At 44.1% G+C, this 25,254-nt stretch overlaps 1 long non-coding RNA gene and 1 pseudogene across 1 annotated transcript; one reads left to right on the top strand and one right to left on the bottom strand.

The window, feature by feature from the left end:
• Gm8894 (predicted gene 8894) lies at positions 513 to 1,176 on the bottom strand (annotated as a pseudogene).
• Gm52145 lies at positions 19,555 to 25,030 on the top strand. The gene is made up of 3 exons (XR_003951215.1): positions 19,555 to 19,694; positions 23,816 to 23,937; positions 24,170 to 25,030. It is a non-coding gene; the product is annotated as a predicted gene, 52145 (long non-coding RNA).
• Positions 25,031 to 25,254: the final 224 nt, after the last annotated feature.

A 25,254-nucleotide genomic window follows, 5' to 3' on the forward strand; every position in this document is an offset into this window, starting at 1 on the left:
GGGTTCAGGCTTTGTGGGCTCTACTGTCTACTTTGGCACATGTATTGATGTTGCTCTGGTTCAGCTCATGTTTAGCTTGTCGTGTTGGTGAGATTTCATCTTTTAGTGTAGTCTAAATGCTTATACATCCTTATAAACACTGATAAGTGTGGTCCTCGCCACTCATCAAGGAAACCTCTCTTTGCAACAAATGGACCACTGCAGAAAACCACAACCAATCAAAATGCAGAGTTTAGAGCACAGTCCCAAAGGACACATCTACAATACAACTGCACCTAAGGATCTGGGAACACAGCAGAGGAGGGGACAGAAAGATTGCAAAAGCCAGAGGACTAGAGAATGTGCTGAGACCAAATCTCCTAGAATGTCAGACAAGAAATGCAAATGAAGAGATGGCAGAGGTGGACCTCACAACATCTCAGGGGAGGAGAGTCTCCAGACTATTAGCATTGAGCAGAGACTGTCCTGACTTTTTTTTTTTTTTTTGCGCGGGGGGGGGGGGGGGGGGCGGGGAGGAGGAAGAGAGCAAATTTTATTTGGTGAAGGCAAACATCATCCAAAAGAAACCAGATGGGCAAGGTGCTGCGACAGGGGAGCCTCTGGGAACACACAGAAATCACACTGGGCAAGGAACAGGCTCGGGATACAGAATGTCCTCAGCCATTCAGCACCATCCGGAGAAGCTCTTCATAGTCGATGCAACCATTGCTGTCCTCATGCCCCGCCACTCGCGTCTCTATTTCTTCCTCTGTCATCTTCTCGCCCAGTGTGACTAGGACATGACGGATTTCAGCACCCATGACGGTGCCATTTCCTTCCTTGTCAAACACACGAAGGCCTTCAACATAATCCTCGTAGGTTCCCTGGTCCTTGTTCTTGGCCACGGTCTGCAGCATGGGCAGGAAGTGCTCAAAGTCCAGCACCTTCACATTCATCTCATCACTCTTGGGGTTCCCCAGGACCTTGAGCACCTCGGCGTTGGTAGGGTTCTGGCCCAGGGCCCACATCACATCCCCACACTGGCTGTACAGGATCTTGCCATTGCCTGTTCGGTCAAACAGCTGGAAAGCCTCCTTGAATTCTGCGGTCTGGTCCTCAGTGAAGTCACACATCTTGGCTGCTGAGCTCTGCGGGGCCTTTTCCGGCAGTAATGGCTCTGACGCCCGACCCAACCCCCTGACTTTCTTTTCAAGTGAGCTTCTAGCTGTACCAGTGAGCAGTGTTCCTAAGACATGAGGCAATAGACTTTGTCCCTTCTGGGGACATTACAGAAGGTGAGTATCATGATTACCTGGTCTTCTGAGAGAGTTTAGCAAAGAAATTATTTGATTGTAACATTGGTAAAATTGAACATATTGGTAATATAAACCCTATAGTCTACTTTTCCTATCAAGGTTCCAAGAGAGATTTAGATTGGAAGAAATTTTCTTTCTAATTTTTAGTCTAGCTAAGGGACTATGAGTTTGGTTGTTTATATATCTTACTGAGACAGTGACAGTTTATTCACATATAAAATAAATAAATATTTAAAGGTAGATAGATAGATAGATAGATAGATAGATAGATAGATAGATAGACAATTTACTCATGGTTAATCTGATCTTTCCTACTGTTTCCTATCTCTTAGTCATTTTAGTTTCTTTTCTTCTGTTAACTGTGGGCTTAGCTTGCTCTTTCCTAGTTCCTTGTGGTTAAAGCTGCTTCTCTCTTACATCATCTTTCATCACAAAAGCATTTGTGGCTACAAAATTGCTCATAAAATATTTTGTTCTAGCCTATAAATTTGGGTATCTTTTTCACTTCTGTTTGTCTCAAAACCTGTTTTAATTTTCTATTTAGTTTTCTTTCTTTTTATCCACTGATTTTCAGGGTGTGTCTTTTAATTTCCACGTTTGTAAGTTTTCCAATATTGGATAATCGAGAAGAAATAAGTTCCTAGAATCATACAATCTGAGAAAATTATGAAGAAACAGAAAACCTGATTAGACCAATAATGAGTAGTACGAATGAGCTGGAATCAACACTTTCCCAAGAAATGAAAGTCCAGAAGCAGCTGAGTGCACGTTACTTTTTGTTTGTTTGCTTGCTTTTAAGTATTTTTTTCTTATTTAGGAAAAATAATTAATGCCAACCCCTGGTTTTGAGAAATGCACTAGTCTTTTGTTATTTCTGTTTTTTTGCTTTTTTTCCCCATAAGCAAATTAGTAGAACTATATCAAACTAAAACAAAAAAAAAGTTGTTTCTATATAGCAAAGAAAAAAAAACAACAAAATGGAAATGCAACTCTCTAGCTTTGTGTGACGATCACAACACCTGTGCTAATCCTCTACTCACTGAAAGCTCAGTTCCCGATCTGTTTGGTCTTATTAATTTGAGGTTTTTGTGCCAGAACAAGGCAGAGCTAAATAGATCACCTCACAGCTGGGAAACTAAAAACAGAGGAAGGGGCTAGAGTCCCATTGCTCTGCTCAAGAGCATGCTCCCAGTGACCCAAAGACCCTACGTGGGCCCATGTCCTAAAGGTTTTATAATCTCCCAAAGGCAGCATTCTAGAGAACAAACCGGTACATGGCTATTAGGGAATGTTCCGTATCGAAACTTCAGTAGAAAATTACAGAAGAGTAGAAAGTACTTTGTGAACCACACATCAATGTCCAAAAGAACTCATTCACCTTAAAAGATTGTTAATCTTGTCAAGAGGGGGAAGCTTAGTAAGGATCTCCCCAAAAAAGATGCCCAGTGAGATAATAAATAACTCTTCGTGGAACCACATATGAACGCTGCCCATTTAAGGCCTTATTTTACATTGAAAAGGTGTCATCTATTGAGGGATCATTCAAAGGACTCACACTATGTATACACACATGAACTCACTCCTATGTTTAGGTCAGTTTTTTTATCTGCTTTAAGATATTGTTGTGATGTCATTGTGGAATTCTGTACACAGCAAGTTCAAGGTCAGCATAGACTACATGAAATGCTGTCTTTAAAAAAAAGTACACACGGTATTAACTTCTCATCACAGTGAAAAAATGCATATAAGGCAGAGCTACACAGGCACAGGGCCAGTCAGCTGTAGTTCCAACTAGGCAAGAAATCTGCCTCCCCTGTCAACACTAAGTCTACCAGATGAGGGGAGACACGCCCACTGCATCGGAACCTTGGGAACTCTAGACTAAAAGCTTGAAAGCACTGATACAGTGTCTTTTGTAGTGCTCACCCTCACCTCCAGACTTTGTGCTGCAGCCCTAGTGTTTGGATGGCTGTATCAAGGGGAAGGGAAAGGAAGGGGAAGGGGAAGGGGAAGGGGAAGGGGAAGGGGAAGGGAAGGAAAGGAAAGGAAAGGAAAGGAAAGGAAAGGAAAGGAAAGGAAAGGAAAGGAAAGGAAAGGAAAGGAAAGGAAAAAGGTTAAGGTATTGTAGCAAAAAATAACATAATTACGGTAATGAGGAGAAAAATTGGCAGTGCCTATATGTGAAGACCTTCCCCCTAGAGAATCTGCTTCATTATTGTCTGTAAGCTCTGTCCCCTTTCTGGGCAGACAGAACAGTTTTTGTTGACACTCAATTCATAAGAAATGTGTCTAGCTTTAGTGTTTGGCACTAGTAAAATATTTACATTCCATTTATTTCAAGGACCTACATGCGCACCTTGAAAATATCAATATATTTAAATATATTTGCCAATCCCATTTTGCCAATCCCAACTGTCTTCTAATCCTAGAAGGGAATTCTTCCAAAGGGCATCAGCTTGCTCTGTTTCAATGTGCTCTTACATTTTCATAATAATTTCCATGAGTTTGTGCCCCGTGTAAGTTCCCCATTATGTGCATTCTATTGCCCACCTACCTGAATATACACTAAGATCATTGGTCATGGTTCACAAATCAGACAAAACCCAAACCAAATGATCCGGTTAAATTTTATTGTTACAACCTAAAGCCTTCAGAGAAGAGGGAACATCAATTAAAGAATTGTCTCCATTAGACTGACCTATGGACATGTCTGGGAGGGCGGTAGTCATGATCACCAATTAATACTGGACTGCCCAGCCCACTCTGGCCAGAACCTGAGCTGTATAAGAAAGCTGGCTGAGTATAAGCCAATGGGTAAGCCACTAAACAGTGTTCCTCCTCCTTTTGTTCAGCTCCTGAGTTCCTGCCCTAAATTCTCTCAGTGATGAAACTGTGATCTGGATGTGAAGCCAAATAAGCCCTTTCCTGAGTTGCCTTTGGTCTGAGTGTTTTAGCACACACCAAGGGCGTCTCATTATAGTCCAACTGCCCATCATTGCAAGGAAAACAGACTTGCAGACCGCTAGGCTGACCACTGAGCTTCCCTCATCAGAGCCTTTCCATTTGCCTGGCCAGATGCTGCCCATCCACTGTGGAGTGGTACCCATGAATCAGCAGCTTCTGCTAGCAGACCACGTGTCAGTAGAAGCCACTAGCTTCAGTGCTATAAGAAAGAAGCTATTTGCTTATACAATGTATCTCTTTGCATTCACCCTATAACATGTCCCTGGATACATTTTTCTATTTTATTTCTGTGCCCTTCTGGGCTCTCCCTTCTTTACCAGAGTGTTTCTCCCAAATAAGCCAAGGCTGACCATTTCCAGTTGCAGAAGATTTTATGTCCCTTCTGTCATAGAGACAGGCTCCATTAATGACCAATAGCAAGTGTTAGGTCCCAAAGAAACTCAGGACAAATGACTAACTGAGGTACCTATTAAAACATCAAACACTGGTCAACAGGCTCTCTCAACATCCAAGCACCAGTTACTGAGTCCTGGCTCCTCTCAGAGCTTTTCACCACCCCACCCCCACCCCACCCCCACCCCACCCTCTCCAGCCCCTAAGTTTGATTCCCTTCCCCTAGCTTCTGATTTCTATGTAATTCTTGGTTCTTCTCCTTTTTCTCATCCCTCTTTCTGCTCTTTCTTTCTTGCTCTCCCCCACCCCTCTCATGACCCAGACTGGTGTGTGTGTGTGTGTGTGTGTGTGTGTGTGTGTGTGTGTGTGTACTCTTCCAGATGTCTCTGGCTGTTCTTTCCCTCATACCTACAATAAAAAACCTTCTCAGGCATCCCTAGGAGCAGTCATGTCCTCACTTTCATTCAGCAAGCTAGTAAATGACTCTTAAGTGCTGTGTCTTACCATACTATTCCAGAATGTTCCAGTATCAAATCCCATCAAGTCACCTCTGGGTGGCACCCATCAGCTTTTGCAACAATCTCTAGTCTACATAACTAAGCATTATAAACTCTTCTAAAGTCATGTATGAGTGAGTATAGCTCAAATGACCCAAAGAACCAAAAGAGATTACTTTTTCGAGTCCAACACATTCTGATTTTTTTGAACCCATTCAAATATACTCATATTTGGAGGTTGTTTATAGATAGTGCTTATGATATTTCCAGTAAGAAATAGGCATGCAGACAGACCAGCCAAGCATGGTTTTTGTTTAGAATGTGAATACGAATTACTTCAGTTCATGGGGAACCTGGAAGAAGAGAAGCAGAAAGGATTATAGAAGCCAGAGAGGTGGAGGACACCAGGAGAACACAGCCCACAGAATCAACTAAACGAGGATCATTGGGGCTCACAGAGACTGAAGCAGCAAGGAAGGAGCCTGCATGAGTCTGCAGTAGGTCCTCTGCATATACATGGTAGTTGTTTATTGTGGGGGTCTTGTGGGACTCCTAACCGTCAGAATGAAGCTATCTCTGACTCTTTTGCCTGCTCATGGGCCCCTTTTCTTCCTCCAGCCCTGATATGAGAGCTTGTGCCTAGTCTTATTGTAGCTTGCCATGCCGTGTTTAGTTGATATCCTGGGAGGCCTTTTCTTTTCTGAAGGGAAATGGAGGAGCAGTGGATCTGGGGGGAGGGGGGGGCAGGGCAGGCGGGGGGAGGGAATGTTGCCATTGAGATAGATTGTATGAGAGAAGAATTTAGAAAAAGAAAGAGTGAGACTATGACTTGCTTCAGTTGACTGCAGTGTTATGGGTGACTCTTAATGCAAGATAGCCTAAGAATTCTAGTGTTTCGTCCAGCCTCTGGAATTACCCCAGCTTATCAACCAGGCTCAGTCATGTGTGTCTACATTTAGATCAGTTCTCACTTGTTATCTGCCTTAGGATATTATCTTACATTATTTACTGTAATGTATACATTACAGTATTTGGTACACAACAAGTTCAAGGCCAAGCCTAGACTACATGAAATGCTGTCTTTTTAAAAAAAAAAAAAGAAAAAGAAAAGGCACTGTGTCAGCGTCTCAAGAGTATGAAAAGCCCTGAGGAAGGCAACTTAATGGAGGGATTAAAGGAGGAAGGATTTGTTTTGGCTTCTGGTTTCAGAGATTTCAGTTCTTGGTGATTTGGCGCCATCACCGTAAGCTCTGCAATGAAATGAAGCTTGTGGTGCAGAATACAGAATTGATCACTCACTTGACTGTAGCCTGGTTAGAAGTGAGTAATATGAGTCAGGGAACAATATATATCCTTCAAAGTCACACCCAAGTGACCTGCCTCCTCATATCCCATTCAGCTACAAGTTCCCCATCATGATCATCATCTGTCAGCTGTGTCACCAGGTGAAGATCGAGCCTTCATACCTGGAGTTTTCTGGGGCAGAGGCCACATTACAATCAAGCATTAATATATACCATTACACTAAAACCTTGAATAGATCTCAATCTCCCCTGACCTACATGACTGCAGCTGTGAGTTCTAACAGCCTGTAGAGGAAATGGAAACTGGGATTCCTCCCACATGAACATGGACTGAAGCTAGCAGGATCGAGGAGGAAGGGGAATGCTGGATCAGTGGGAGCAGCATCGTGAGTCTCTGGCCACACTTCGTGCACGGTTGAACGATATTGGGATGACTGCAGCTATGGGCACTGCTTTAGTCAAGCCTCAGTTCTGTTACTCTCCCTAAACTCTCCCTTTATTCACGGGTCATGGGGCTGGGCTCTCACACAAAGAATTATTGACATCAGCACTTCTGTGTCTAGCATGTCATTGATTCCTTCTTGTACACTGGATAGCCTATACTGTTTCAAATCAAGCCTCGTGGACATGAGCAGGACCAGCTGATCCCTTTAGCATATCCAATCAACACTGGCCTGGCGATGGTGCATTTAGGTTTACAGTACTCAGAAAAAAAAAAAAAGTGTTCCTCAGTCATCATGCTACCCAGCCCACTACAACATTGATGGTTTCATAGCTGAACATGACGTGCCATCGGGAAGTAGGGCCTAGGTGGAGAAAGGAGGTGACCGGAAGCATACTGTAAAGGAATGTCCTTTCCCTGAACCATGCTCCCAGTTTCACTCTCTTCTCTTCTTCCTCCTCCTCCTCCTCCCTCCCTCTCTCTTCCCTTCCCTCTCGCTCACTCCCCTTCCCTCTCACTTTTCCCCCTCTCTTCCATTGTCGATCTCTCTGCAGCTTTGATCCACCACACTCTTCTACCAATGATATTCTTTTTCTTACCCACAGGCATGTACAGTGGAGGCAGCCAACCATCAGCACTTAGCCTGAACTAAAACACACCTTTCTTCTGTTATGTTTATGTCCTGGGATATCTTGTCATAGCCTCACAAAGCTGATTTATGTACTATCCATGTGACTGATCAGTTTCCAGCCCACAGGGAGATTGTGCTAATACCCAGTGCACTAAAGTCCCACCCTAAATCACAGCGTGACTGCATGCAAGGGGGCTGCCATAAAGAAAATGCCGACCTGACCACTCTGTAGTATGGTTAAAGTTTTATTGTAAACATGAGAAAGAGAACAGCCAGGGGGTGTGGGAGAATCCAGAAGAGAAAGACAAGGCAGACTAGATGTATTCCTAAGACTACTCTTGGTGCTAAAACTATCTTGGGTGACTAGCCCTAAATTCCTATACAATGAGACCTGAGTCTGTTCTGGACTCTCCCACACCCCCTGGCTGTTCTCTTTCTCACATTTACACTAAAACCTTAACCATGCTGTGGAGTGGACAGGCCAGCAGTGTCTTTATGGCAGCCCCCCTTGAAGTCATACTGATAACAGGTTAACTGCCTGGTCATTTAACTGTTATCTCTCCACTTCTACAAATGACACTTGCTTCCTGTATACATCAAGATTGTAATTCTGTTTTTAAAACCTCAAACCAAGCAGAGGTCAGGGCTGCTTCCCACTAATCTGCTTGGTACCATCCCATCAGCAGTTAATAAAGACTCCACTTGACTTATTCAGGCCTCTTGGGAGTTTTTCTCTTCAGGTATCCCATAACAAATATGGTCAGCAGACTGGACATGGCTAGGGCCGTCTGCAAAAGAAGGGAGAAGAGCAGCTGGATAGAGGCTAGAAAATGAGAGACAGCACCAGCATGGACTTTGAGATGACTGTCAGGCACTGGAACCTGGAGGTCAGCATGCACTTTGATATGCTCATAGGCACCACTGGGTAACCACATGTCCCTTCTGCCAGAGGTAAGGGAAATGACTCCTTTTGGCAGACCGGACCTGGTTTTGCAAGTGTCTGAGGAATGCTGGTTTTTAATCTAACCACCAGACTCCTCCTACAGTCTAGGTTGAACTCAGTTCTGGCTATTCAAATTGCCTTGGGAGTTTGGAGAATTGGAATTGCCTTTGGAGTTAACAGTTACCACCTGGTTGGCTCAAATCACAAGCCAGACTCCTACCAGACAAGATGTTGCAAGGCTTGGCAATTACCTCCCAGAAGATAAGGGATAGTGCTCCTTCCTGCCATTGCTACAAGGCTCAAGCCTTACTGAAACACCCCTGGGAAACTGCAGAACGGTTCAACAGCGTCTTCCTTCCCGTCCACACAAGCATCGGCCTGGGAGAAGGAGCCTGCCTCTGCATCTGGATTTTCTACTCACCCTAACAGCTAGACTGTGAGAGAACGGCAGACAGTGAGTTGATATAAGTGGGATTTGATGGTGTACCCTTAAAAGGGCCAAATTCTGTGAGAGAAAACATCCTCTCACTCAGGGGAAGCGGGGGTCTCTGGGAGCAAGGTTTCTCTTGCTTAACAACAGCCAAGACAAGGGCAGACGCTGGTTTCAGAAGATGAAATCCCCATGTGCTGATTACAATGTGACCTAAGGCATTCTGAAGATGCTGCGTCTCTAGAGAAGGGTCTGCCGACTGCCCAGCCATGGCTGGCCTGAGCACGGTGATTACAGGGAGATGAAATGTGGTGGGCCAAGAGCCAGAGTTATCTTGAGTTATGTTTTGTAATTTTCAAAAGCCATTGTAATTTACAAAGTCAGCCTCTGTATCTGACCCAACGTCCTTCTGGCTATCAGATACAATTCTTGGAACCTATCACCATCCTTAACAGACCCCCCAGCCTCCACCAAATCCTATAGAAGACACCACCGCTCATGTGCATGTGTGCGCATGTGCGCGCGCACACACAAATGCCCTGACCCTGCAAGCTCTCCTCCTGCTGCCTCCACGGACTTAAAACTGATTGGTGAGCTTTTATGTGCTGTGCCTATAAAAGTTCATATAACCTTTTACACAGTCGAACATGTCATTTAGAGTAATTTGAATTCACATTCCCGGATGCTTTTCTCAGAATAAATTGTTTTCTTATTTCCTTTAAAAAGGAATTATTTTACACTGGTACAACTTTGACCCAGAATCAATATTTGTATAGTAGAAGGCAAGCAGTGGTTTTAAATGAACATACATTTTATTCTTTTTTTTTTCTTCAAATAAGTAACACTTTGCATACACACCTGAATCTATGAAAGATCAGGGAATTGTTGGGCCTGAAATTACAGTTCAGGGGTAGAATACTGGTTCAAGGCCATAGGTTTGGGCTCCAGAACACAAACAAAATTAGAAACCGATGCAATGCACCCAATTTTGTACCTGCTAAGTCTTTATTTGTGCCTCATAATGTCACTGACAATTTTAAAGGTCTTAATAAAATAATACCTCTGAGTATATTCTTACTCACAGACTGCTACATTTATGATTAATTGCTTACTATCCTATACTTCCAATGCTTTCATATAATAAAGAGCACTGATTAAAGTAAACATGTAATTCTTCTTGGATAATTTTATCAAGCTAACCTTTCAAAGATTCAATTCTATTTTAGGTTCAGCCAAGCATTTAAGAAAAATACATGATGCTTGACATAAGAGGATTTTTTATTATAAAAAAAAAGAGATTAATTTAAAGAAAGGTTAGCTACCTGATGCTAGTCAAGTTAGATTGGCCAGAACAATCCTGTTAGCTTTGAGCAAAAGAGAAGACCACTGAACGAGCCACGTGTGTGTCATTAGCATCTTCTGATAGCTTGAATGTGTGATAAAACCTATAGACCTTTCCGAGTAAGATGTTGTGAAATTCATGTAGGATTTTTAAAGGGAAACACTGAAGTTCCCTTGCCCTCACTACAAACTGTCCATAAAAGAGATCTCCTTTACAAGGATAGAGAAACTACACACAAAAAATTAACCTAGTAAACCAGCCACTGGTCTGTTGGGGTATTCCAGGAGTCAGGGAATCCATATTGGAAATGCATTCTCAGAAGCAGCTCGAAATTTTCACATGCAAAACTGGCAGCAAGCAGATAGATCGTCCCCTATACCCTCCCCCTGCCCTGCTCCAGCAAGCAATCCTCAAATGCTTTTCTCTGACTTCTTTAACATGAACCAGGGGCAGAGAGAAGGCTCTGCTGCTAAGGGCACTGGCTGCTCCTGCAGAGGACCAGGGTTCAGTTCCCAGCATCTACAGGGAGGATCACAACCATCTGTAACTCCAGTTTCACTGCATCCAACACCCTCTTCTGGCCTCCTCAGGCAATATGCAGATAATGAGCCTGAAGAAAAACAAAGAGATGAAGCAGACCAGTCCCTTGGAGTTCTTAACTGTTAGGTCAAAGATGAGCTGATAGCGGTGGCTTTAAACTGGCCGCAAAGCTGAAGAGCTCCCTGAAGACAGTAAGTGCAATTAGCTGTTCATTTCTAGTCCCAATCAAGACTAGAATCGAGAATCAAGCTAACGGGTAAGCTTGAGGTCATAAATGTAGTCAGTTATCTCCTATCTCAAACTCCCATCCCAGGTTTCAGGCCACACCCAATCTTTGACTACCGAGTTAAGCCAACAGTAATAGAATGTGGTTAACTATTTCTTCTTCAGTTGGTTAAAGTAGAGAGGGTTAAGTTTTTATGCCTTAGGCTCATATCATTCTGGATAGAACAGTTTCCATGCACACTTCAGTGACAGGGATAACCAGTTCAAGCCTCGGGGCAGCTGGCTCTTCATTCTTGCTCTGCCTTCTTGCCTAGCCATTCTCTCAAAGTATACCTTGCTCCCATACTTGGATGTCATTAAAAGCTCACTAAGAAGAGGCCACCTCCTGTAGCTAGGCAGGAACTCCAGTGGAGCAATAGAGACACCAACCCACCCACAAAACTTTCAACTCAAAAGTCATCCTGTCTACAAGAAATGTAGGCACAGAGAATGGAGCAGAGACTGAGGGAATGGCCAACCAATAACCAGCCCAACTTGAGACCCATCCCATTGGCAAGCACTCATCCCTGATACTATTAATGATGCACTGTTATGCATCAGACAAGAGCATGTTGTCCTCTGAGAGGCTCCACACAGCAGCTGACTCAGACAGATACAGACACCCACAGCCAAACAGTGGATGGAGCTTGGAGACTCGTATGGAAGAATAGGAAGAAGGACTGCAGGCCCCCCAAAGGGATAGGAACTCCACAGAAAGACCAGCAGGATCAACTAACCTAGACCCTTGGGGCTCTTAGAGTCTGAACCACCAGCGAAACAACATACACGGGCTGGACCTAGGCGTCCCTGCACATATGTAGCAGATGTGCAGCTTGGTCTTCATGTGGGTCCCGAACAACTAGAATGAGGGCTATCCCAAAAGTTGTTGCTTGTATATGGGATATGTTCTAGCTGGGCTGCCTTGTTTGGCCTCAATAGGAGAGGAAGTGCCTAACCTCAGCAGTCTTGAAGTGCCAGCTGGGGGGGGGGGGGTGGACACTCCACTTGCTCAGAGGAGAAGAGGAGGGGGAAAACATTGTAGGAGGGGGTCACCAGGAGGGGGCAGTGGCCGGAATACAAAGTGAATAAGTAAGAAAATAAAATGTAATTTTTAAAGAAATCTCACAGAATCTCTTTTTTGACTCTTGCTTCATTCTTTGTCAGGGAAGGTGCACCTTACCTTAGGCCACTTCACCCAAGAACTAAGATAGTTTTCCAGTTCTTGGCAACAGATCTATGGGAAAATATCACCCTCTGTTTTAAGCAATACTGGTAGTCCCTGTTGGGTTATGACACCCACATCTTACTGACCGTGGCTTAAATGTGACAGGGATTGCTTGAGATCGAAAACTCACTTCATGTCTTCCTTCAAGGCAAAAAACCCGGAGTAGCCTCCACAGGAGCTACTACCTCTGCCCCAGTGTGACTGGGCATCTGTGTTCTCTTCTCTGCTCACCCCTAGGCCCTGAGGATTGCGAAGAGCAACATTCTGCTAACTTCTGAAGCACGGCAAATGGTAGAATTCTGAAACCGCTTTGTACAACTTGACTTCCAGAGACCACGTGGACATCAGCTTTACTGCAGGGTTAAAGTGCAGCTGGGAAAATGAATGGAGAGACTGAGGCCACGTGGTCTGGTCTGCGCAGGCTCCTCTGTTCGATATCATGACTTCCGGTTTAGTGTTCTGACGGGATTCCCGAGTGTGTGAACAGAGTGGGTCCCTATTTCCTGTGCCTTGTCTTTGGCTCTTCTCCTCCTGCTTGTTGTTTTATCCAATTTTGCTGTATTAGGTTTTGTTCTACCTCCTTTTTCTGATTGATTTTTGTGCTAACCTGACACAAGCTAGAGAAGAAGGAGCCTCAATTGAGAAAATGCCTCCACAAGACCCAGCTGTAAGGCATTTTCTTAATTAGTAATTATTGGAGAAGGCGTAGCCCACTGGGGTTGGTGCCATCCCTGGGCTGGTGGTCCTGGGTTCTATTAAAAAAAAGATGAGACACGGAGTATGACTAAAACTAAATGGGGGTGGGGTTAGGAGCTTCCCTGCAGACGTGGTTATTTTCAACAGAGACTTCCAAAGACTTCTGAGGGACAATCCCGGTGATGGGTGATAGTGCAAGCATGAGATACAGAGTGTTCTTATGTCTACCACAAAAGAAGGGGATGAAGCAAAGGAAGAGGAAGCTAGGGAGATGGCCAGAGGCAGATCTGCTCAGCCTCGGGATGAGAAGCCAAAGAATTTGCCGTAAAATCCAATGGAAGGAGCTGAGGAGATGGCTCTGTGTGTAAAGTACTTGCAGAATGAGTAAGAGAACGCGAGTGCAGACCCCAGCAGCTCCTTACAAGCCAGCACAGCCCTACAGTGGGCAGAGACAGGAGGATCCGAGTTCACTGGATGGCCAGGCTTGCCAATTACTGAAAGCCATGTTCAAGGAGAAACACTGTCTCAAAAAATAAAGTGGAGAACAACTGAGGAAGATGCCAGGTGTCAACCTCTGACCTACACACACACACACACACACACACACACACACACACACACACACACAGAGTCTGTCGAAACACAGCAAGAGCAGAATGAGGAACCATTCATCTAGGTCAGAAGATAGTCTTGACCACTGGATGTTGAGTAAGGCAGAAAGCAGCTCAGAGCTGGCTCTTGCTAATCCCACCAGATGAGAATAACACCACTACCACAGTTTTTGTGCCAAATTTGAAGCAAGCTTTATTAAATACTGGCCAGGTCCCTACCTGGAATTCCCAAAGAATGGCTGTGAATTATATTAATCCAATGTTTATAAAGGTAAAACCCACAAGGCTATGTATTTCCCACCTTCATCCAATTGGGAGCAAGCACACATCCTGATGTACTCCCTGCCTACATAGCTCCCACCTACATGGGATCCAGCATATACTGTAGATCTTAAATCCAGAAGTGAAACCCTGCGGCTTGTTATCTTACATGAACAACAGCCCCCAGCATTCCAGGAAATTACCTGGCCTTGGGCAAGTGAGGCTTACAGGTTAAAGCATTTTTGTTTTATAGATCTCTTAAGTGCAGTAATTTAAATTTTAAACATAACTTTAGACCTCACACTCCATCTTGGGTTACTACCAGGGTAGTCTTATTCTCACTGGGTGGGATTAACAGTAGTTTAGGTAGGTAGATTTGTTTAGATCTCCTGTTTGTAACTTTCTCTGGTTCCTCCCAGCTCTGCCCAAACTACTCTGTAACTCAGTACCCTTTGGTCCTAGCGGCTTGTTAATCCCACCAGTGAGAATAAGACCACTACCACAAATTTAAGTCAGTTTTGAAGCAAGCTTTAATAAAATACTGGCCAGGGTGTCGGGCTTTAGCCAGGTTCATTCCAGGGTTCTCAGAAAAAAAACGGCCTCAAGTCAAATTGCAGAGACTTGTAAAGGCAACCCCACAAGCTACATATTTCCCTCCAGGTTCAATCACGAGCAAGCATACATCCCAATATAGTTCCTGCCTGCATAGCTCCCGCCTACATGTGATCAAGAATACCAGGTGCAGTTGGGTCAAACAGACTTGTCTAGGGGAGTGAGAACATGGCTTATTAGCTTGCATAAAGTAGCCTCCAGCATCTCAGGGAGTATCTGTCCTCGGGCAAAGGGCTTGCAGTTTAAAGGAAATTTTCTTTTATGGATCTCTTAGGCACAATAATAAAAACTTTAAAAATGTAACTTTTGCTCTCACAAGGTATAAACAGATTCTCAGATGAATACCTTCCTACTACAGCATTGCTTACCAATCACAAGATTTTCTCGCAAACGTCCTCAGCATGGGACGCTTCTGTCACTCATGTCTGTCTAACTGAATTCATGGGAATTTCTGAGAAAGCTTGAATCAGAGATATACCCAAATCAGATTTGAAGAGTGTTAGATTTCTGAGGCAGTGCAAAGAGACAAAAGGCAGAAAAAGATAGACATCTGACCACAACAGACTGGACTGTTTATTCCAAACAGTGAAGGACAAACACTCTGCAGCGGGAAAGGGTGTGCGTGTAGTGTGTGTGTGTGTGTGTGTGTGTGTGTGTGTGTGTGTCTGTGTGTCTGTGTGTCTGTGTGTCTGTGTGTGTCTGTGTGTGTCTGTGTCTGTGTCTGTGTGTCTGTGTGTGTGTGTGTGTGTGTGTGTGTGTGTGTGTGGTGACCAGAACTCTTTATAGAAATGAGATGGCAGTAATGTTTGCAGCCATATGGAGCTGGGACAGTTCCTCTATCTCTCTTTCCTTGTATTGTCTACTTGAAGCAAGATTACTTGGAGAGATAACTTTAACTCTGCAAACATTTCTCACTGAGCTGATTGAGCAAGGGCATGTGTAGGAATCCTGTCTTGTGACTGGAGACATTCTGTCAAAAAGAAGCTTGTGGCCAAACCAATGTCAACACCAAAAGAAAATCAGCCTGCTCCCATTGTAAGACCAGGGATGATATAACCAACTGTAGTAAGAAAATTCTGGCTTAGAAAGAAAAGTTCTTCTTGTTCCAGCCCGGACGCTGTCCTGCTGTGTCCTCCTGCATCTGAGACGGAATGAAGGAGAAACAGAGTCATTTACCGGCCTCTAGTTTCTGACAACTCCACAGTTTCCAGGAAGCTCTATTATAGGAAACACAGTGGGATCAGATGTGAGGGCAGTGGCTTAACCCAGTAGTTATGCCGCATGGAACTCAGAGTTCCAGGAATACCTAAGAATATAGCCATGCAACAATCCATGCCTCCAATGAATTATATGTATAGGCATGAGGGGGTGTCAAGCTTAATGAAGGTCCCGGGATCCTTCAGGTAAATGGAGTCACTACTCCCTTGATGTAACCACAGGAATATATAGTCTATATAATGATATAACCACTTTTAATAATGAATATCAGGTTTTTGGATGCACCAGGGATAGGAACAGGAGCAGAAGCTAGAGAGGCAGCAGAGGACAGGGACCACAAACACAGCAATTGTGGGGATGTCCTTGGTTCATTGACAGAAATGCCAGGTTTCTCTCTTCTACCTAAATTAGCACTGAAGAGTGCTGGAGCTATTCCTGAGGAAAGGAATGAAGGATGGTAGCTGAAACTCCAGTTCAGACATAAATAATATCTTCTTGTCTAGAGAAATGGCTCGGCAGTTGCTGCTCTCCCAGAGAACTCAAGTTCAGTTCCCAGCACCCACATCTTGCGACTCACAACGACTCCAGCTCCAGGGGACCTGATACTCTCTCCTGGCTTCCATACATAGGCGCATACAAGAGACACAGAAATAAAAATAAAACAAACTTTCTTCTCTTCTAGAGGACAGCATCAGAACTGTGTCTCTAGATTTTCGTAGTGAAAATGGATAATACCCAGCAACCCACTCCAGCCCGTCTCCTGAATGATTTTAGGCTTACCTTCTCAGAGGGGTTGATCATACAGCAACAGTTTAGGCCCATTGAAGAAAAACCCGTGTCTTCTGGGCAAAAGGATAAAGTCTCTAGCCTTCATAGAGGCCTAATATTCCAAGCTACCCAAAACCTAGACCAGTTAATCCAGATGGGCAGGTCAGTAGCCTGGCGAAGAGACAGCCCTCAAACCACGCAAGGGAGACAGGTGGAGTAGTCATCCCTTCAATAGAGAATGGATTTCTTTTTCCTTCCCAGAATTCTTGCCCCCTCGTGCAGTTCCCGTGATGCTGGCCAGAACCTAAATGTGCTTTTTCTGACACTCCCTTACTCTTTCTCTAAAGCTACACACCCGACCATGTGGCTGCCACGTGGCTGTCCTTTGTGCTGTCTTAGCTCAAACATCATATGGCTTTTGGGCCTCCTCTCCACTCTCCTCCCAACAGCTTCTGACATTTATAGTTGCCCTCCTCGGGAATTCTTTAAACACTAATAAAACTGTCCCCTTTAAATAAATTTGGGTTTCACTTGACTTTCAAACCTTGCTTGCCTTTATTCTTTGATTGTTGGAGAAAGTGAGCCCGTCCTTACACCACTAGGTTTTATGAACAAGAATTCTTGGGATGCTGTGCCTGTGCCTGCAGCGGCTGATTGGCTGGCTCGGTGGTATGGGAATGTCAGTGGTTTAGGAAGTTGAAATGCTTCAGATCTACAGTTCAATTACAGTTTATCTTGAGCCATGTTTAGCCTCCTAACAAGACATCTCTTACCCACCTATGTGTCAGACCTAACATCTTGATTAACAACCTTAAGAAAAGAAAAGATATATTTTTCTACCAATAAAAAGTCTAAGAATGCTATCAGAGAACACGTGAGGCCTATAACTGAGATGCTCCACCTGGCTGTGATGCCTCTCTGAGCTTTCTGCCAATGTGTTTCCAAGAATACCTTGATTTGTAACATTTCTTTGTTCTGTTACTATGAAAGCTTCTAGAATCTGCTTTCACATCGGAAGATGGAATTTGGGGTAACCTAAATGTGTCCTCATACCATGCTCATTCATATTTGGCTCCAGAATGAATCTTATTTCCTGTTAAGGTGAGGTCTGTGGTTTTGCACTGACAGTGGTATCAGCAGACATCCATATACACTCAAGTGTACCCCCCTTTCTTCATAAGCGTACTTAGAAGCCGAATTTCCGAGACAAAGGACCTGAGTCATCCTGGCCTCTAACTCTCAAGGGCAGCCAGGGCAGCAAATGCCAGCAACCACCATACAAGCCAGGCTATTAAAATAGCCATCATATAATAGTGTGGGTGCTCTGTCAGTGTAGACACGTGCCTGGGGTTGTGTGTGCTGCCGCTGCTCCTGAGAAGTCTTGAGTTGCAGAGAGATCGGATGTCTGAGACGTCTATGACTTCACAGGTTAGCAGATCTACGCTAGTAACTTCTTATGGTGTTGGGAATTGAACCCCCAGCCTCAGACATGCAAGACAGTAGTTGCTCTGCCGCTGAGGTAGACCCACAGCTTTCTTTAATCATTTCCTTATGGTTTGCTCACACGGCTGTTGGCAAGAAGCTTCAATTCCTCAACACCAGACATGTCCATCTACAGATGTGTCTACCTGAATGTCTTCACAGCATGGCCGTTATCCCAGAGGTGATGGCTTGAGAAGAGGCCTCAGTCGCATTAACCCTCACACTCTGACCTTAGACAGCACAAATCGTCAAGCTTTACCTTTCGAAGAAAACAGCATCAAATATTCATAAACACATTTTTAAGCCACTACATACAGAGAGAAGGATATTTTCCTCAATACAACTGGCCAACTGAAAGCAAAAGCAAAAAGAGGCTTTAGTTTTCCTAATTCTTTTGTAATAAGGATCTATTCTTATATTTGAATTAAGACAGAAATGTTAGAATATATTTTTTAACTGGGAATATAACTTTTGAATTTGTGGCAACCAAAGAAAACTTGTGGAGTGTGAGATGTCGTCTAGGGCATCTGCATTTGTTGCTTACTGTCCCCCTCTGCCTCGGTGTCTCCTGGCTAACTTCACCTTCCAGACACAAAGAGCGAGAAGCAAGATGACCATTCCTCCAGCCTCTCACTCAGATGGCCCATCGTTTTCCTAGCACAGAAACAAGGAGTCAGATGACTGCATGCAATTTGAGAAGTGAAAGGTTTGGGGAGAGGGGGTTTCGGGGGGGGTCGTTAGAACTGTTACTTTATTCCTACATCTTCATTCAGCCACAATTTTATTTAATGCAGAAATGATCTTCCTCTCATTAGTGGCTTGGCTGCAGGCCCTGGCTGGGACACAAACATCCCAGGAATGTTCAAGAAGACCATTCCATCTGGGCCTCTGAGTCCATTCCCCATCTTTATCTTTGTAGTCTCAGCAACTAAGGCCCACCTGAGAATCTCGACAGAAACAGGGAACATGAACACATGGGTCAAGATCTGGCAATATCCGGGCAGAGAAACCACAAGCAGCCAGGCAGATCTGTCCTCCAGGGGACTTGGGGCTCTCCTGAGAGTCAAAAAAAGTTTCTGCCCTACCTAGTCCTTTGCTGACCCCTTCAGGCAAGGGAAGGAACTTCAAGCCACGCCCATGCCTGACCCTGCCTCTACACCTTTTCCCCAGGCTTCAGGGTCTCCAGACTCCACAAAGTGTGGGAGTCCAGCCTGTCAGAGAAGCAAGTAAGAACAAATGCGAGCTCCCCTGCTTTCAGCAAGTGTTTTGTGTATGCAGATAGCCCCTCACTTTGCAGCCTGAGAACTAACAACGCCGGGGGCATCAAAGACATTGCTAAAGACACATATGCACACAGGTACACAGGCCATATTTAAGTCTGTGTTTCTCATTTGTTTATGATTCTCCCCTTTGGAGGAGCTCATATAACGGATAATACCCAGTCTTGAGATAATTTTGGATTAGTCGGCATGGCTTCCACATATTGAGCCCCTGCTGGTGTGGAACAAGGCAGCCACCACAGAGGCTTAGACAACAATAGCCTTACCTGACTCCATCCGCTACCTCCCCCATCCTAAAGCCTCTCTCTGACCCCATCTGCCGGCATAAAGCAGCTTCTAGTCTCCTGCTTTTCTGAGGAAGAACAGCGAGACCAGAGCCTGAGATCCACAGAGCTTAGAAGGTCCATCCTCCCTTGGGAATCAGAACACTATAGCAAAGCTCCCTACAGGTGGCTGTACATGTTGGCTGGGATCTGAATCCTACAGAGTAATCCAGGTGAGGATTTTCCCGAGACTTCACTATTCAGACCAGAGCCATCATTAAAGATAAATTAACAAACCACAGATTGAAACCTCTATGATAAGGATTGGCTCTACACAACATGGCCGTCTCTCTCACAGTCGCCTGAGCTTTTTCCTCGAGACAAAGGCTGGCTTGTGTGAGAGAACGCTAGATGCATGTAAGCTGATACCCTGAGGATGCTTTAAAATTCTGCACAAGAAAGCACACAGCTAATGATTTCTGCACAGCGAGCTTTTTCCGAGAGTGTCCAACCTGGAAAGTGCTCCTTCTCTTCAGGAGCCAAGGCTGCCTATAAATCCCTCCGTGCAAACAGAAAGGGATAGGCTATTTCCAGACAGCAGGTAATGGGCATTTTTTGCAGAATGAACAATATGCCAGCTATGGGCAAGCTACATATTGGTCCCAAAGGTAACTATATTAGTCCTTCAAGCCTGTAACTATTGTCTTCTGTGATTAAAAAAAAAATACTTTACATGTATGATTAGGTTAAAGATCTTTAGATGGGGATATTGTTCTTATTTATCTGACTGGGTTCATTTGGGTTGGGTTGGGTTGGGTTGGGTTTTGGTTTATTGGATTTTTTGAGAAGGGTTTATTTGTACAGCTCTGACTGTCCTGGGACTCACTCTGTAGACCAGGCTGGCCTTGAACTCACAGAGATCCACCTGCTTCTGTCTCCTGAATGCTGAGATTAAAGGTGTGCACCACCACTGCCAGGCATAACCAGGTTCTAATGTACTCACAGTGTACTTAAAAGTGAGGGAGGAAAAGAGAAGGTGACTTTACCATGGGAGAGAAAGTATGATGCTCCTCAAAGATGAGGCAGTGTCTCCAGCACACAAGACAGAAGACGAAAAGAAAACGGACTCTCCCCTAATAACTCTCAGAAACACCAGCCCTGTCAACACATTGACTTTATCCTGAGATTAAGCTCAGATCTCTGACCTCTGGAAGTATAAGAACTAATATATTGTATTAAGCCAGTAAATACATGGTGAGTTATCACAACTGCAATGGGAAACTAATACGCTGTGTTTAGCCCCATCACAGCGTGTTGCTTTTACCAGCTTCCTTGGGGTAGAACCGAGACATGAAATTACATATGTTGAAGGTGCACAGCTTGATATATTGGCATATGCATTCATTTCTTCCACACTTCCAAAGCTCGTCCACACTCCCTGTAACCGCTGAGGCTCTGGCCTTCCCACAACCACTGGCTTATGTCCTGTCTCTACAGTAGTGGTAACATGGATCATGAACTGTAACACTTTTATCTGACTTCTTTTACTTAGCCTAGTTGTTTTGAGACTTGTCTGGGTTGCTGTGTTTATCAATAAGTCTCCTTTTCTGATGTGCACTGTATTTGGTTTATGTAGTCAACTGCTGGTTGTTTCCATCTGGGGCACTTGATTGTTTCCTTGAGATGGAGCCTGGAGGGTTGTTCAAGTTGTCCAGGAACTCGGGTACCTCCTCACTCTGCCTCCTGCTTGTGGGATCCTGAGCACATATTACCATATCCAAAGGGGTTTGTTTGGTTTTTTGTTTTTTTTTTTGAGCCATTTTAAATGAAGAATTTGCTATGCAAATTCATGTAAAAGTCTATCTGGGCTTCTTGTTTTCTTTCTTTAAAAAAAAACAAAAACAAAAAAACAAAAAAAACAAAAAAAAAACATATGGGTGCCAGCATTCTTTAGCAATCTGTTTCTTTTTTTTTTAAGATTTATTTATTATTTATTATATGTAAGTACACTGTAGCTGTCTTCAGACACTCCAGAAGAGGGCATCATATCTCGTTACAGATGGTTGTGAGCCACCATGTGGTTGCTGGGATTTGAACTCTGGACCTTTGGAAGAGTAGTTGGGTGCTCTTACCCACCGAGCCATTTCACCAGCCCTGCTTCTTGCTTTCTTAAGTAAATATTTATGAGTGCTCTGATTGAACCATGTAACAGATGTGTGTGTGTGTGTGTGTGTGTGTGTGTGTGTGTGTGTGTGTGTTTCTCTTCAAGACACCGCCAAACTGTTTTCCAGAGTGGTTGTTCTGGAAAACACTTTTATGTTCTCAGTAACAGCAATATTTCTCACATATTTTAAAAACTCATTATTTTACTACTTGAAGAATATCTTCACCCCTAAATAAGGTAAATAAACTTAATATTACTGTAGTGAAGGATATGGCTATAAATGTCACGTGAAGAGATGAAGATTAGAGAGAGAATAAGAATAGAAAGAAAAATAGACAGATGAGGGAGACAGAGGGGAGGAGCAAAGAGGATAAGAAAAAAAGGTCAGGGAGAAAACCAAGGAGTCAGCCGGACCCCGTGGGGATGTCATAATTAGCCAAGGGACTGTCTTCCAAAGGTGTACATGAACTTAGGAAAGCAACCATGCCTACTGCCTTCATTACCATCTCTTGGCCTGAACCCTCCTAGGAAAAGGACACCCTGGTGCCCAGTGCAAGTAACTATAAGGACAACCCACCCAGTGAAGTGGGGTGCAGCCACCTATGTAGAAACATCCAGAACTGGAAGGCATGGAGCTTCAATAATTAGCACCTCCATCTCTCTCACACTTCACCCCCACATCCTGTTGGTGACATATGTCAGCTAAACCCAACCAGACACTAGAAAGCTCGAGTCTAGAGTCTATAGACATTCATTTGGGCCAGGTTTTGTGGTCTAAGAAAGATGGAAAGGTTAAAAAGTAGATCTGGACTGGCAAAGAGAAGATTCCCGATCCAGAAGGCAACACAGGAAATTGACAAGATGCTAAGCTGCCTTATCATCTCTTCCACTAATGGCATGAGAGGACAGAGGAAATAATGCCTCTGTATTTATGGTATGTGGGGCTGCTCATTATGCACCAGAATTCTGATTCATCTGCCAGCAAGGGCCATAGAGTTTAGCTGAGCACAGGGTATGTGTATTAATTCATTGCTCTTGACAGTGGATGTAATGTGACTAACTGATCAGGTTCCTGGTACCTTAACTTCCCCAGAATGACAGACTGTAACCTGGAATTGTGGCACAAATAAGCCCTTTCCCCCTCCAGTTGCTTGTGCAATCATTTTGTGAAAGCAAAGGGGAATAAACCTAAGACAGAAGTGGACTTGAGTCCTGAGTGTGTCCTCATGTTAAAGGAAGAAGCTTCCACACTGTGAACGGTGTCCTGAGAATGTGGATATGGACTGGGGCAGCCGGTGCCTGCAGCAGGGAGGCCTGAAAACACACACACACACACACACACACACACACACACACACACACACACAGCTTGTGGGGAGGGAAGAGGCGCAGCATGTCTTTAATCCTGGGAGGGATGCTGGTGACAAGGACAGACTCTCTTGGCAGGTGATTTTTCTTCATCTTCCTCAGATGATCTATTTTGGGGCTAATCATCTCCATTTTATTCATTCCCCAGTGAAAACTGCTGACAAAAATCAAGATGATCAAACAAAGATGTGTACATGCTCTGAGCTACTGAAGAGTGGGAGGCTTTCTCTGAACCCTAAAATATGTGTTCCTTAAATTTTATGTAGGTTTTATCTTTCTGCAAGTGAGCTGTAATAGACATTATTAGATCATCTTCATGCAGATGGAAATGCTGGACTCCTTTATTTTCGCAAACATTGCCCAATAGGGATGAGTTTGCAAGCCATTTTATACATAAAGCAGACACCGGAAAAAAAACTTCAAATGGTTGGTGGCAACTTTTAAATCTGAATTTGGGTGAAATTCTCTTACTTGGGAGCATCAGGCCAGTCTGGATTCCTTGCTGTCTTGCCTCAAACCCTCTGAAGGAGGAAGTTGTGAGATGAGCTTAGTGTCATCAATTGCTTCTTTCAACTTCTACAGCCCTACAAGCCAATGAAGCGGTACAGATCTGACAAGGGGGTCGCCTTGGTCCCCACGTGTTGACAGGCAGAATAATAGTCAACGTGGTTTCCTTAAATGTGAACCAATCCAGGAGAGTGGGGAGAACACAGAGATTACAGGGTTAGCATTCTGAGTGCAGCTGTTCTGCTGGGTAGTTCTGTGTTCTCAGGCAACATTCATTTACTTCAAGTATCCCTATTTCCTATATCTCTCCAACAGGGGATTTTAAGACTGATTCACATGACGATAGCCATAAAACCACTCAACAGAAGCAACCCTAGAGATGGCCATAGCCCAGGAGAGGGATAACGGGATCATGCAGGAAATATTGCAAAATGAAGGTGAGAACTAGCCTGAAACAGTGCATCGGGGATACTATACCAATATAGCACAGTAATAATTGTAGGTCTCTCATATGACCTATGTAAGATGCCCCAAGTTCCTGGCTCTGATATCTGTGTCAGATACAGTTTTCTTTCAACTTGTAGATAAGGCCTTAAATCCAGTCAGAAAGTGGTTGGTTACTCCTAAAATATCCATGCCATGATTGTACCAACTGACATATCTTTCCAGGCCAGCAATTGTTGCAGCTCACAAAGTGCACACTAGGCAAGACTGCTCCCTACGTTTCTCCTCTGGTAGCATGCACATCACCTTCCAGCACTATGAATTCTTGCCAGTAGTGATGAAGCTCCCAGGTCAGTACCAGCTTGAATTCCTTATGTCTTGTGCTCCTATATATGACATCTCCGGCAATAGTTTTACCGCCAAGTTCTGGGGGTAACCAAGAACATTGGCAATATCCAGTAATTTGGGGTATCTATGGGACTTCACTGAACAACAACTCCAAAACAGGTAAGCTATTCCTGGTTATGGCTTTTCATTTGTTGGCCTGTGGTATCTGGTAGGGTTGCCCTGTTACAGGGTAACTCCATTGAATATCTATTAATATGTGTGCATGTGGATGTTTTAGGAAGCTTCTACAGTAGTAGGTTTCCATATGACTTTCTCAAGATATCTTTAATGTTACTTATCTGTCTCTACTCTAAACAGGACGTGTATAACATAGCACCCCCACTCAAGGTTTAGGAATCATGAAAGAAAAGAGGACAGAAAGATTGTAAGAGCCAGAGTCAGTGGCCAACTATAAGAACACTGTTTCCTAGACTCAGCAAGGCACATAAGCATCCACAGCAGCTAAGACAATGCACATAAGAGTTGCAAAGCTCAATCCAGTCGAAATCTCATTACAGAAAGGAGAGGTGGTAGCAAAGTCCCACCTGCAGCTAAGGAACAATGGCAATTGATGGCTGTGAAGAGGGAGAAAGTCAGTTGACCATGCTCCACTGAAGATCACACATCCAAGAGCATACAGGAACACAGCGCTTGGTGTGTGAGTGAACTAAAAAGGAAAAAAAAAAAAAGAAAGAAAAAGGAAAGTAAAGGACATGACTGTTCCTAGGTATGATGGAGGATGAAGTTTATTATAGAGATGTGGGAGAGCAGAGCCAGAGGCAGACACAGCCGGGAGAGTCCAGAATGATCATGACCAGGCTGAGCTGGGCCATGTGGGACATGGGGAGGGGAAGAGAGAGGAGAGAGAGAAGAATGAGCTGCAGCAGCCAGGTCAAAGGTACCAAAGGGGCGAGGAACCAAAG

This window comes from Mus musculus, chromosome 14, assembly GCF_000001635.26.
Source record: "Mus musculus strain C57BL/6J chromosome 14, GRCm38.p6 C57BL/6J".
Classification (NCBI taxonomy): Eukaryota; Metazoa; Chordata; class Mammalia; order Rodentia; family Muridae; genus Mus; species Mus musculus.